Source organism: Vipera ursinii (genome assembly GCF_947247035.1).
Source record: "Vipera ursinii genome assembly, chromosome: 2".
In the NCBI taxonomy this organism is placed as follows: Eukaryota; Metazoa; Chordata; class Lepidosauria; order Squamata; family Viperidae; genus Vipera; species Vipera ursinii.
The window spans coordinates 239,287,429-239,300,243 of NC_139513.1; the positions used below are offsets into that span (position 1 = coordinate 239,287,429).

General features: G+C 39.3%; 1 protein-coding gene across 1 annotated transcript in view; it reads right to left on the bottom strand.

Annotated features, from left to right (window-relative positions):
* Positions 1–6,622, bottom strand: part of MEGF10 (multiple EGF like domains 10) — a gene marked incomplete at its 3' end in the record, with an annotated part of 118,947 nt that extends 112,325 nt beyond the window's left edge. The window contains exon 1 of the mRNA XM_083354528.1: positions 6,502–6,622. The remainder of the gene's footprint in view (positions 1–6,501) is intronic.
* Between the last annotated feature and the right edge of the window lie 6,193 nt (positions 6,623–12,815).

Consider the following 12,815-nt stretch of genomic DNA (forward strand, 5'->3'; position numbering starts at 1 on the left):
ATTTGGATGGGGAAGAACAGGCTCCAGCTCAACCCGGCCAAGACTGAGTGGCTCTACGTACCGGCATCTCGACTTGTCCAAGAGGTTCCATCTTTGGTTATGGGAGGAGAGGTGTTGCCTCCCATTAATAGGGCGTGCAATTTAGGTGATCTCCTGGACTCACGACTCAGTTTTGAAGATCATATTGGAGTCGTGGCCAGGGGGGCATTTGCCCAGGTTCGCCTGGTGCACCAGTTGCACCCCTATCTGGACCGAGATGCCCTATGTACGGTCACGCATGCACTAGTTACCTCTCGGATAGATTACTGCAATGCTCTCTACATGGGGCTGCCCTTGAAGACCACCCGGAGGCTTCAGCTGGTGCAGAATGCGGCCGCACGGGTAGTGATGGGAGCATCCCGATACTCTCATATTACACCCCTCCTGCGTGAACTGCATTGGCTACTAGTTGTCTTCCGGGCGAGATTTAAGGTGCTGGTACTTACTTTTAAAGCCCTACATGGCTTAGGCCCGGGATATTTACAGGACCGTCTGCTTCCGGGGACGACTTCCCATCACCCAGTGCGCTCACACAGAGAGGGCCTCCTCAGGGTGCCGTCAGCCAGACAATGTTGGCTGGTGACCCCCAGGGGGAGGGCCTTCTCTGTGGGAGCACCAGCCCTTTGGAACTAACTCCCCCTTGAGCTTCAGATGGCCCCGGACCTCCGGTCCTTTCGCCACGACCTCAAAACTTTCCTCTTCCATCAGGCTGACCTGGATTGATGATGGGTTTTTAAATATGTTTTAATTTTTAACTGTGTAGTTAATTTATTTTGGGGCTGTTATTTAATTCTTTTTTTTAATTTTTGTATTGTTGTTTTTTATTGTTGTTAGCCGCCCTGAGTCCTTCGGGAGATAGGGCGGCATATAAGTCCCAAAAATAAATAAATAAATAAATAAATAAATAAATAAATAAATAAATATTTCTGTTGTAGTATGCATATAGTAATAGCAGTTAGAATTATTATACCGCTTCATAATGCTTTACAGCCCTCTCTAAGCGGTTTACAGAATCAGCATATTGCCCCCCCAACAATCTGGGTCCTCACTTTATCAACCTTGGAAGGATGGAAGGGTGAGTCAACTCTGAGCCATCTGGCTCAAACTCCAGGCTGTGAGCAGAGTTAGCCTGCAATACTGCATTCTAACCACCGCACCATATGATATGTTGATCAGAATATTTTGTAATTCAAGTTAAATTCAGAAGTGGATTTGCCTTTAGAACTGCACTTGACTTAACCATCTCTTGGTATGGTTGGTATTTTAATTATAAGAGCTATAAATCATGGTAAAAATAAGTCATTCAGTATATTCATTTTGTGCAAAATGAAAAAAAAAATCTGGTTGGGTTTAATGAAGAGTTAAGTTCCTTATAAATGTACTCATTCCTAAAAAAAAGTTAAAATAAAATTACAAATGAAGAGCCTGAGGATTAACTTCTAGTATCATAAGAGTAATACATGTCTTTTATTGTGTCTGGGAAGGGCTAGAAGAAAAGACACAAGGATGCTCTTTAGGACAGTTGGCGTGGTATGCTATCATTAAACTGGTAGTACCAACTCAATTTCTCTTCATCATCTGATTAAGGAGATTATTCCTTTCATTTAAGGAATTAGGTCCTAAAGAGCAGTCTGGAGGGCCATGCTAATCCTTCTGGTCTTCCTATCCTACAACCCAGTTTGTAGATCCAAGCCCATGTAAATGACTTTTCCCCTTACATTGAATCCAAATAACAGTAATATGCAGAGGCAGCAGACTTCTTTGGAATCATGTTATCTGTATGATATAACAGTTAACTTTAACCAATGAGATTTGAGCATCATTATCAATTAATAAAGATGAACTAAGCCTTTTTCTTACATAAAAGAAGAAGCTGTTAAAAACAAGATCTGCCTGACCTCATGTACGAATGCTCCAAACTTTGACTGGTTTGCTTACTTACAATTTGAACCTCTGCTTTTGCTTTGAATATGCTCCTGGCCTAATCCTTTACCGGCATTATTTGCTATATAGAATATCTGATGCATGCATTAAATTTTGACTCTCTTGGTATAACTATACTGACCTTGGTCTAATTGACTATAATTCCCTATATGAATAATTTCAAGATGGAACAGTTCATTTACACTTGGTGTCAAGCTTTATAGGTTTCTGGAGCTCTTAGAAGGTTTGTTTCATTTCTCTTGAAACTGTTCCACTGCATTCTTAAACTAATTAATACATTTTATGAAAAATCAAGATATATTATTTGGCTTAGCTAAAGAAAGTTACACGGCTAGCATATTAAATGCTCATCTACCCATAAAATAATTTTACAGCAATCCTTTTCAGATTAAGCAGTTTAAAGTGATTTCTAACATTGATTAATATAAAGTAGTTATTTTTCCTTCAACAGCACAGACATTGAAGTAGAAAAATGTAATAATGAACATTTACTTTCCTATGTTTTATTGCCTGTTCTACTGTACAAAGGGATGTTATTTTGTTTTTCTTATCTATCACATTGAAACAAACAGCACCAAAATTCCAATCATGTGTGTGTATGTCCGTGGTTATCAAATAATGTTAATATTTAACATGTAACAAAAATGCAAAATCAAATATTAATTTGCATGAGCAAGCTGGAATACATGTGAAAAAGTGCACATATTTTAAACATGCACAGTGTGGAAATAAGCCCCATAATTTATTCATTATTCAATTATCAAGGTTCTCCAGTACAGTTGACTGGCATTCTTAACTTGGCTCTGAAAAATGTAAATAAACTATTCAGCAGCATGCTAGTTACTCATTTTACTATTGTGCTAAACCCATTTCCTTACATCCCATACTGCATGCACATGATGAAGAACGCGCATTGTTAATTATATATGGCTCTCGTTTTGAATAGTGTTACTGGGCATTCAGGAATGTTTACAGAGAAAAATGAAGTCTGAAGCCAGTTTTCAGTTTCAGGCCTGCTCACATATGGAGCTCAATCAATGGGCACATTCTTTTGAAGTACAAAACAGTGACTTAGCTGGTTAGAAAACTTCCACTTTTGCAGATCTGTTATTAAGCTTCCCAACGACTCTTAAAGCGCTAACTTAGTCTTGTATCTACCTTAACTAATATTAAGGAAATAAGCAATCTCGATAGTTTTGATAGAAAAGGGGTAAAAATGTATTTTATCTATTTCATATATTTGCTAACCACCCAATGACCTTGATTCTCTTATACTATGCAAGTTAAAAATATAGAACACAAAGGAATAAGTAAATGATGGTGAAATGACTTATATGAAAACAGATAAAACCAGCAACCATACAAATTCAAACACAGAAGGAAAGTAAGTTAGAAAACTGGAAAAAAATCATGTGTGCTTAAAGGATGTCCCTCTAACATGGGATCATTTCTGTCAATGGCTAGAAAAACGAGTTAGAGAGAAAGGAATGTGATATGTAATTCTGAATGTATATTAGCAAGAAGAAGGCTATTGAGCAATTAATTAACATATTGTTTATGATAATTAACTATTATCTATTATTGTTTGTTAAACACATGAACCCAGATATTATGCTGTTTGCTAAATATTGAGAATGTTATTTGGAAAAACCCCAACACCAACCCTAATCCTAACCTTAATCCAAATCCCAACCCTAACCCCGATCCCACTTTATTCCTAACCCTATAAAAACTAATAAAATCTATACAAAAAAATGATGTCCCACTAGAGGTGATTTGATATATTTAAACACGATTGATACAATTTACAAATATTTAAATCCCTTTCCTTCATCTAACAAGTATTATAAAAAATAAAAATATGCCAAAAAAGTTCAATCATAAAAAAATCAAAACACAGTATATTGTACATAAAAACTATTAAGCCTAATCCTGTAGAGTATCACAGAGCATAGTAATACTTCTTGAAGGGTTTCAGAAAAAAAGGAATAAAAAATAACAAGCAGGATCAGCCAAGATAATCAATATATTTTTTTAGTGTGGCTCTTAAAAATTCCATTATATGATAGAGTCATCTCAAACTATTCAACCACTAATAAAATCTCATAGCTTAAGTTTGTGGATAAGTCTGCTAGCCTAAACTTTATTATTTGGAAGACAGTTTCATTGGCTTCAAAGTTTTCTATGGAATTTAACTTGACAAAATTGAAAGACTTCATTCAGACAAACAAATGAAATGTATAATCGAGGAAATATGAAAACAATGCTGCCTATCATTGATACGAATTACCAAATTGGAGGAAATAAAAGAATTACTTTTGTTTTATTATTTATTTCTGTGAATTCCTCTATGCCTCCTTATCATCTCATTCACTTGCTAGAGCAAAACAAAACCCTGTTGTTACTCTGGTGTCCCAGTAGATGGGATCACTAATGCCCCTACTCTCAAAATAACCAAGAAACTATTTCTAGAAGTCCATTATAGATGTTATCTCCGCATCACAATTTAAGAAAACAAGATACATCCTCTCTTTGTGTACATACGCCAGTGAGAAAGGTGAATCAGAGAACATTCTATTATATCCATTCTTGGGAATTGTTCTTTATTTATCTTGTTCATGCTGTAGCAATCAGAACTGCAGTAAAACATTACATTGTGAACTGAACTTCTAGCCAACCCTTTTTCTATTCTATATCTCTGCTGTTTCTCCCGCCCAACTAATAGTCACCATACTGAATCTTTTGAGCTCACTCATATTTTGTCTGTCTATTTCAGTCACTGGAGAGATTTCTCTTAAACATTTTGTTGTTACAATGCACTTCTGCTAATAACTCCTTCAACCTAACCATGCAAAAATAGAAGCCAATAACAGCTCTAATAAATACTATAGGACTTAATCGTGTCTGAGACAAGTAAACAATACCAGAGGCTTTTGCAACTGTGCAAATCAGAGACCTACAAAAGATTCTCTTTTATGGCAGGATGGGAAAGTTCTATGGAATGTCATACCATCAAATCTAATTAACTGGTTTATTGATAGTGGTCAAGCATTTGAAGACCAGTGAGCCTGCCAAGCTCTTGTTGGGGAAGATCAAATTACAGGCAGCTAGCCTTTAATTTATAAAACAAGACATTCTGTCAGTCAGTCTATCCTTGCTATTTCTGTTGTCCATACCGATCACAAAGAGGACAGCTTTGTAAACAAGACAGTGTACCATCACTCAGTAAGAAACTACTGTACAGTCTTTGCATGTTGTGTTGTCCTTTAGAATCACTTCACATATTCTAAGCAGTGACAATGACACTGAAAACATAATAAAAAAACAGCTCGGCACACATGGAAACTGTTTAAATTTCATGGTTGAATGACGAAAAAACTCTGCATTAAACTAATCAAATGCCCAATTATTAATGAAACAAAGGGTGCTGACCCAACTTTTATGGAAAGTAAAATTCTTACTAAATGGAATTAAAAACTGAATGAACTTCTGAAGTGGGGCATAAAAGCAAAGGTACAACAGTGTCTCTCTTTTTTTCTTTCAAAACAAAGTTATATTAAGGGGGGAAAAAGTCTTTTAAGAAGATAGTGAAATTTGGAAACCCAGAGATAAATTGGTGAAATGCGGGCAAGTTAACCTAGAGTAGCTTAAAGAGTATCACATCCATTATTTGGGGTTATTTATGGGACCAGCTTTTATGGGCAAAACCTGCTTCGCTAGATGAATCATAATGGGCACTTTGGACTTATCCTTCCCTACTCCATCTCCACCTCCAAAAACATGATGCCAAAAGGCAACAACTTCATTTTCCTACTTGCAAGATCGCAACTTTACACAACAATGGCCCAGGTGTATGTGTGACTCTCCATCATTCTCTGCAACACACAGCAAATAAATCTCAGAAAACACAAACGCGGGGCGGGGAGGGGGGGCGTTTAAAAACATACCCGGAGTGTTCCGCAGTCATTTGAACAGTTTTAGGTTGTGTACACATACCCGTCTGGGCACGCATCGGGGAGGGGAGTGGGGGATACCCTTCGGTGGTTTTTTTGAAGTGCTAGATCTCTCAGGTTATCTATCTATCTATCTATCTATCTATCTATCTATCTATCTATCTATCTATCTATCTATCTATCATCTATCTATCTATCTATCTATCTATCATCTATCTATCTATCTATCTATCATCTATCATCTATCATCTATCTATCTATCTATCTATCATCATCTATTTATCTATCTATCTATCTATCTATCTATCTATCTATCTATCTATCTATCTATCTATCTATCTATCTATCTATCTATCTATCTATCATCTACCTACCTACCTATCCATCTACATATATTTTACATCCGACGACTTTACAAATTCTTAACGGGGCGAACTAAATCCCCCCCTCGCCCCCGTGCGCGAAGCCCTCAGCGCCTCCGGCCTCCCCCCCCCCGCCCGAAAAAGTCCTCGACAAATAGCATCCAGGAAAGGCACCTGCCTTTCCCGCTTTCTACATCCCTCACCTTCTAAGCTGGGCTGTTGGTGCGGCGGACGGGGTGGGTGGGGGTCTCTCCGGGAAGATCGTTCCACCGTGCCCGCGGGCTTATTTCCCCTCTTCCCTACCGCATTTGCTTGGAAAGCGCCATGGTTTGCTCTGGTTCGTCGTCCGAGCCGAAGGCAGCGAAAGTGCCTCAAAGTTGGCCCGAGTCGAAACGCCGCCGAAGCTCCGAAGACTAGACTGCTGAGCTGCTCCGTCCCACTGAGTTCTTCTGCCCGCCCCCCCCCCCCGCTCGGCGGGACAAGGCGCAGAGGACGGGAGGGAGGGAGAGAAAGAGATGGCGGCAGAAGCGCCAAGCAGCGCCTCCTGCTGCCCTTGTGTCTCAGGAGCGCTTCTTCTCGGCCGTTCGCTTGCAAGGCGCTCTTCAGCCACCCAGTTAGCCCGGCCAGTAGTAGTAAGACGCAAAAAGGATTGGCCCCAACTGCTCTCCGCAAACTTGGAGCGGCGAAGCCCCGGCCCAGACAACGCGGAGATGGCTTGTGGGGAGTGAGTAGGCGCCTACAGATTCCTCCCTCCTCCGGGCTAGCGAACAGGTGCCCGCCGCCCAAGATAATGAAGCAAAGCAAGGACCTTTCATTCTTCTCCCAGTCCAAGCGGAGACGCGAGAGCCGTTCCGTTTCTGCAAGAAATTCCTCTGGACGCACCACAGCAGAGAAAGAAAGAAAGAAAGAAAGAAAGAAAGAAAGAAAGAAAGAAAGAAAGAAAGAAAGAAAGAAAGAAAGAAAGAAAGAAAGAAAGAAAGAAAGAAAGAACCTTCCTTTCTACTTATATATACTTGTTGGCTGGCATTATTTATGGATATGAATAAATAAATAAATAAATAAATAAATAAATAAATAAATAAATAAATAAATAAATAAATAAATAAATAAATAAATAAATGTTACTTATTAAATTTTTCAATAAAGGGTATAATTCTTCTTTCAGAGACACAAGGTCAAGCATTATGGCATTTGTTTCAGAGCAGCTATGGAAGGCTCTGGGTCCTGCTTAGAGGACAATCAATATGGTGCAGTGGTTAAAGGGCCAGTCTAAACTCCTGGAAACTGTGAGTTTAGACTGTTCCAAATGATCAGGTCTAAAGATGTGTTCTCAGGACTTTATGTTCAGCTACCTTGGTTTTATGGCTAAGGCTACCTGGGAGATGACATGTGATACGTTTTGGGTAAGGCCTAGATAATCAAGTTAAAATGCACTTTAGTTTACATGATGGGACTTCCAAAATCCAATTCTGAAGTGAACTGGAGTGATTTTATCCACAAGATGCCTAACATACTCCTCATTATGGTTTTGCAAGTGGCTCTCCATCTCTAACTTCCCAAAGTCACTTGGCTTTCTCTTAATATGGGCTCTAAACTGTGGTCAGCTCTATGTTGGATTCACTCTGTATTGCCTCCAGTAGTGCTGTCAGTCCTTCACAGTAGAGAAGATCAGGAAACAGACTCCATAGGAAGTCGGAAACTAGGTTATAATATCCAGATCTTGCAAGCCTGCTTGTGTTTTAACTTTCTTACCTCTAATAGCCCTGTGGATCAGGAAAGAGTTTCCTTGAGCCTCTTCTTAATATTATTTTGTTTCCCAGGACTTATGGAATGCTTCAGCCCTCTTAAATTATGCATTATACAGTGACTCTTACCTATTTCCCTAAAAATCACCTTTCTGGTGCTCTAAGGCTCTTTTGGAATCTCCTCTTATGCTTTACCTCCCTAAGCACTTTCATACGTAAACTGAAGGGAGACCTGGGATCTCCAGAGGGCGAGAGAACATACGAGCATAAAGTGATCCAGGCCCTCGAAAGCAACAACAGGTTCCCTCTGGAACCCTACGGGCAATGGATATCTTGTTAAAAGCTCTGAAAGTTCTGGTGGGAAACAGATAATCCTGGAGATCTGTCTATGTAGATACTAGGAGTCAATACTCACCTGATGGCAGATAATCAACTCTTGAGGAAATACATATAGATGAATCGGTTCAGAAGCTTCAGTGTATAGCAGAAGTCCCCAGTCCATAACCATGCTTGTGAAGACAACTATGTGAGCAGTGACAACTGTCCCATATCTGCCATATCAAATAAAAAGTGGGTACCTTGTTTTTCCATGAACATGGAGGGAATTGGATATTTCTATACTCATTTTTTAAATCCCTTTGATTCTGTATAGAGGCTATTATTTATATTAAAAAGAAAATGTACATCTAAAAAGCAACGTATTTGCAAAAAACAAAGGAAAGCTCATTGCTTTGCAATAATCTTTTAGTAGCCCAGCCATAAATAAAGGTAAAGGTAAAGGTTCCCCCGCACATGCGTGCTAGCCGTTTCCAACTCTAGGGGTCGGTGCTCATCTCTGTTTCAAAGCTGAAGAGCCAGCGCTTCTCCAAGGACGTCTCCGTGGTCATTTGGCTGGCATGACTAGACGCCAAAGGCACACGGAACACTGTTACCTTCCCACTGTAGTGGTCCCTATTTTTCTAGTTGCATTTTTACATGCTTTCGAACTGCTAGGTTGGCAGAAGCTGGGACGAGTAACAGGCGCTCACTCTGTTACACAGCACTCAGGATTCAACCTGCCAAACTGCCGACCTTCTGATCAACAAGCTCAGCATCCTAACCCACTGAGGCACCGCGTCCCTTTCCCAGCCATAAATACAGACATTAGTAATGAACTTTCAAGTTGTGAAATTTTGCCAATACAAATAAATACAAACATATGTGGTGTGCCAGAAACTAACCCCCTCCCACCTACCCTCCTAAGCTTCCTACGACCATCTGGGCTGGAGTTGCAGACAGGAGTAGCACAAGCCTTACCCCACACAACCAGTAGTATTGCAGCAAAACCTGACAGGTCCAGCAAACCCTGGGCTGAAGAGGAAGGAATGGGGAAAGGGCAGCTTCCAGGGCACTTATGTGGCATGCCACAAGCCAACCCCCCCCTCCTACTTTCACCCAACGCTCTCTGGACCACCATTCATGCAAAGTAAGAACTGCACTGTGCACGTTTTTTTATGCCTGTTGGACTTGCAAACAAAATGGATTTAGGGTGCCAGTGTTATGAACAGCCTCTTAGAATGTAACCCATTTCTAAACAGGGAACTGTCTATACATTGAAACTGACACAGTGTAAATTCAATGGGAAATCACTGACATTCATTCTTGAATAGGTATGCTTAAGATTGTACTTTTCTGACGACATGTAGAAATTTATTTGAAAATAGAGCCATCTGTTGTTTATACATAGTCTCCTGCCAGTTGCAGCCTTATTTTCTTGTCCACTCTATTAACAAAGGATGGAACAAATTCATTATTATGTAATAATTAATTATTTAAAGCTAATTACTAAATCTAATTAGAATATTTGCTAATTATTTACACATAGTCTTTAATCTATGACCATTTGATCTGAAACTGTGCTGAATGAATTATAATTGCAACTAACCTATTACCTTCACTGTCATGTGATCACAATCTCTGTGCTTGGCGACCCATTCAAATTTACAACTGGCTGCCAAGGGCTCCGTGATCATTGATTGCCACTTGTAATCTCCCCTGCTGGCTTTCCCAGAAAGTCAGTTGGGAAACCAGCAGAAAAGTTTTTAAATTTCAAGTCACCTGAACATCTTCCCCCAGCCCCTCTGCATTCATGCCATGTTGACCACTAGCACATCCCTATACCCTCCTGTCCCGTGCTGTACCTCCATACATGCTCCCCAACCTGTATGACCTTTCTCATACACTCTCACATACCCTCCCTAATCTGTGCTGTGCCACTTGCACTCATTTGCACACCCTTCCTGATGAATGTAGCAACTCTCACAATCTTCCCTGACACCATCCAACCCACAGGTATTTCTTGCATACCTTCTCACACCCTCCCCCACCCTCCCCAACCTATATATCACCTCTTCCACATCCCCTTGCAAATCCCCTTGCATACCTCCTTGCACCCTCTTGCACCATCCCCAACCCACAGTTTCTCTAACTCACACTCTCACACTCCCTCCCCAACCCACATTACACCTCTCACGTACCCCCTTGCACCCTCATGCAGCTCCCCCAACTCTCCCTGACCCATGCTTTAACACACCCTTGCAGTCCATCACACCCTTGTAATCCTCCCCGTGCCATGTCATGCTGCTTGTACAACCCCTCTGAACCTCTCCATCCTCCCATACCCTCAGGCACTCTCTCCAGCCCTTCTCGAAATGTACACACTAACTTCCTTCTGCGCTCAGCAGCAGCCACCTATCTGCAAGCCTGCAACTTGTGATTTCCTACTAGCTTAGCCCACTGACATTGGTTGTGGGAAGTCAGCAGAAAGTTGCCTTGTCTAATGACAGTAGGATTCAGGTAACAAAGCAACCAGGGCCAAAGGGATAGGTGTCACTAAGTGATGTACTCATGCTTTATACTCGCCTCACTTAGTGATGGAAATTCCAGTCACAATTACCATCATAAGCCTAGGATGACTTGAAATTTGTAGAATACAGAAGAGAAAGAATGAGAATATTAAATGTTACAAGGGCTCAGAGAATATTGTTATTTGTGTCTGTAGGAAAAAATAATGATCTGATGGTTATGACTGAGAAGATTCAGATTCAAATCCATTCTTAGGCCATGGGAACTTGCTTGTTTGACAAACTGTTATTTTTCTGAGATAAAAAGAAGGGAGACCCTCATGTAAGATGCCTTAAATTCTTAAAGGAGAGGTGATTTATAAATCCAACAGTTTTTTCCAAAAAAATTCATATGAAAACATTAATGGATCAACATAACTGTTTCTATACAGAACATGGTATGCTACTGTAGTGTCAGAGATTATGTATAATGACAACTTCTGCTAAATAAATGTTGCAGATCTAATTTAAAATTCTAACAATTAAGGAGATGCGCATAACCTATTTCAAGTATATAACCTGCTTCATATTGGAATGATTTGGAGAGCCCTGCAATTTTGTTTTTAGTTTATTTTTTAGACCCTGTCTCTCCTCTAAGTTGCTCGAGGTGTAATAAATGTTCTATTAACTCAAAATGTGAAACATGTATATGGGCTGCCAATCACAGCAGATACTCATTCACTGAATTACTGACTTGTCTCTTGTTTTTTTATTGGTAAAATATTGATTGTAAATGAGATTGGTTCTGAATTAATGTTTGAAATATGAGTTCAGTTGATGCACTCAGACTTTATTTCCAATTGCAATACTGTCCTCATGTAAACTATATTAAAATAACTAAAAAAGCAGTCTAGCAGATAATTTTTTTCTTTAAAAAAACCCCTTTAATACTCATATTGCTCACAATATCAATTAAAACTATTTTGTTTAAAAAAACACAGTAAAATCCCCTTCATGGATTACTGCCTTGTCGTGGCAAAGGGGCTTGCGTAATTCAATGAAGCTATGAGCTATGCCTTGCAGGGCCACCCAGGACGGACAGGTCATAGCAGAGAGTTCTGACAAAATATGATCCACTGGAGAAGGAAATGATAATCCACTCCAGTATCTTTGCCATGAAAACCCCATGGACAGTACCAAAAGGCACCTGCCTGGAGGAACTTTGTCCATGGGGTTGGGATGGGTCGGACACGACTTTGCAACTAACAACAACAACAACAATCCATATTCAGTTGTTTGAAAATGAACTATTTGAAAGAAGAAAGTCTGCATCATTCTGATCCAAAGTAATGATCTATCACCTTGCCCATATTATAAGGAATACATGGAAGGAAATGACATTTTTGATATGCAGTGCTGAGTATTCATTTAGCAATGCAAATCAAAAGAGAATGCAGTAATAATTTTTATAATGAAATATCAAAGTTTATGTTTGCTTTGTTATTGAACTGTCATCTTATTATTTTGGAACTGTTTTTGAAGGGATTTTTTTAAGTTAGCTTTTGATATCTGTTTTTATGTTATTTTATAGTTGTGAGCTACCTAGAATAAAATAAATAAGTAAACTATAATTCAAAAGCATTACTAATGCATTTCACATATGTGTTTAATTGTTTTATTGGTCAGAGAAAAATAAGGAACTGGGAATGAAGAATGAATTCTTTTAATGTTAAAACATATCTGATTTAACTTGGTTTAGTTTATGGGTGTAAGTTTGCAATGGATTCCAAATATTCTTTGTCATGCTTTGGAAAAGGCAAAGCAAAAAAACATAGGAGATATGGAATTTTATGAATTGGCACCATTATAAATATATATTAGCTTTCAATGCATTGTGGCCCTATTTTGAAACTGGGAACAATAATGGAAAAAATGCAAGTAGTGATTAAC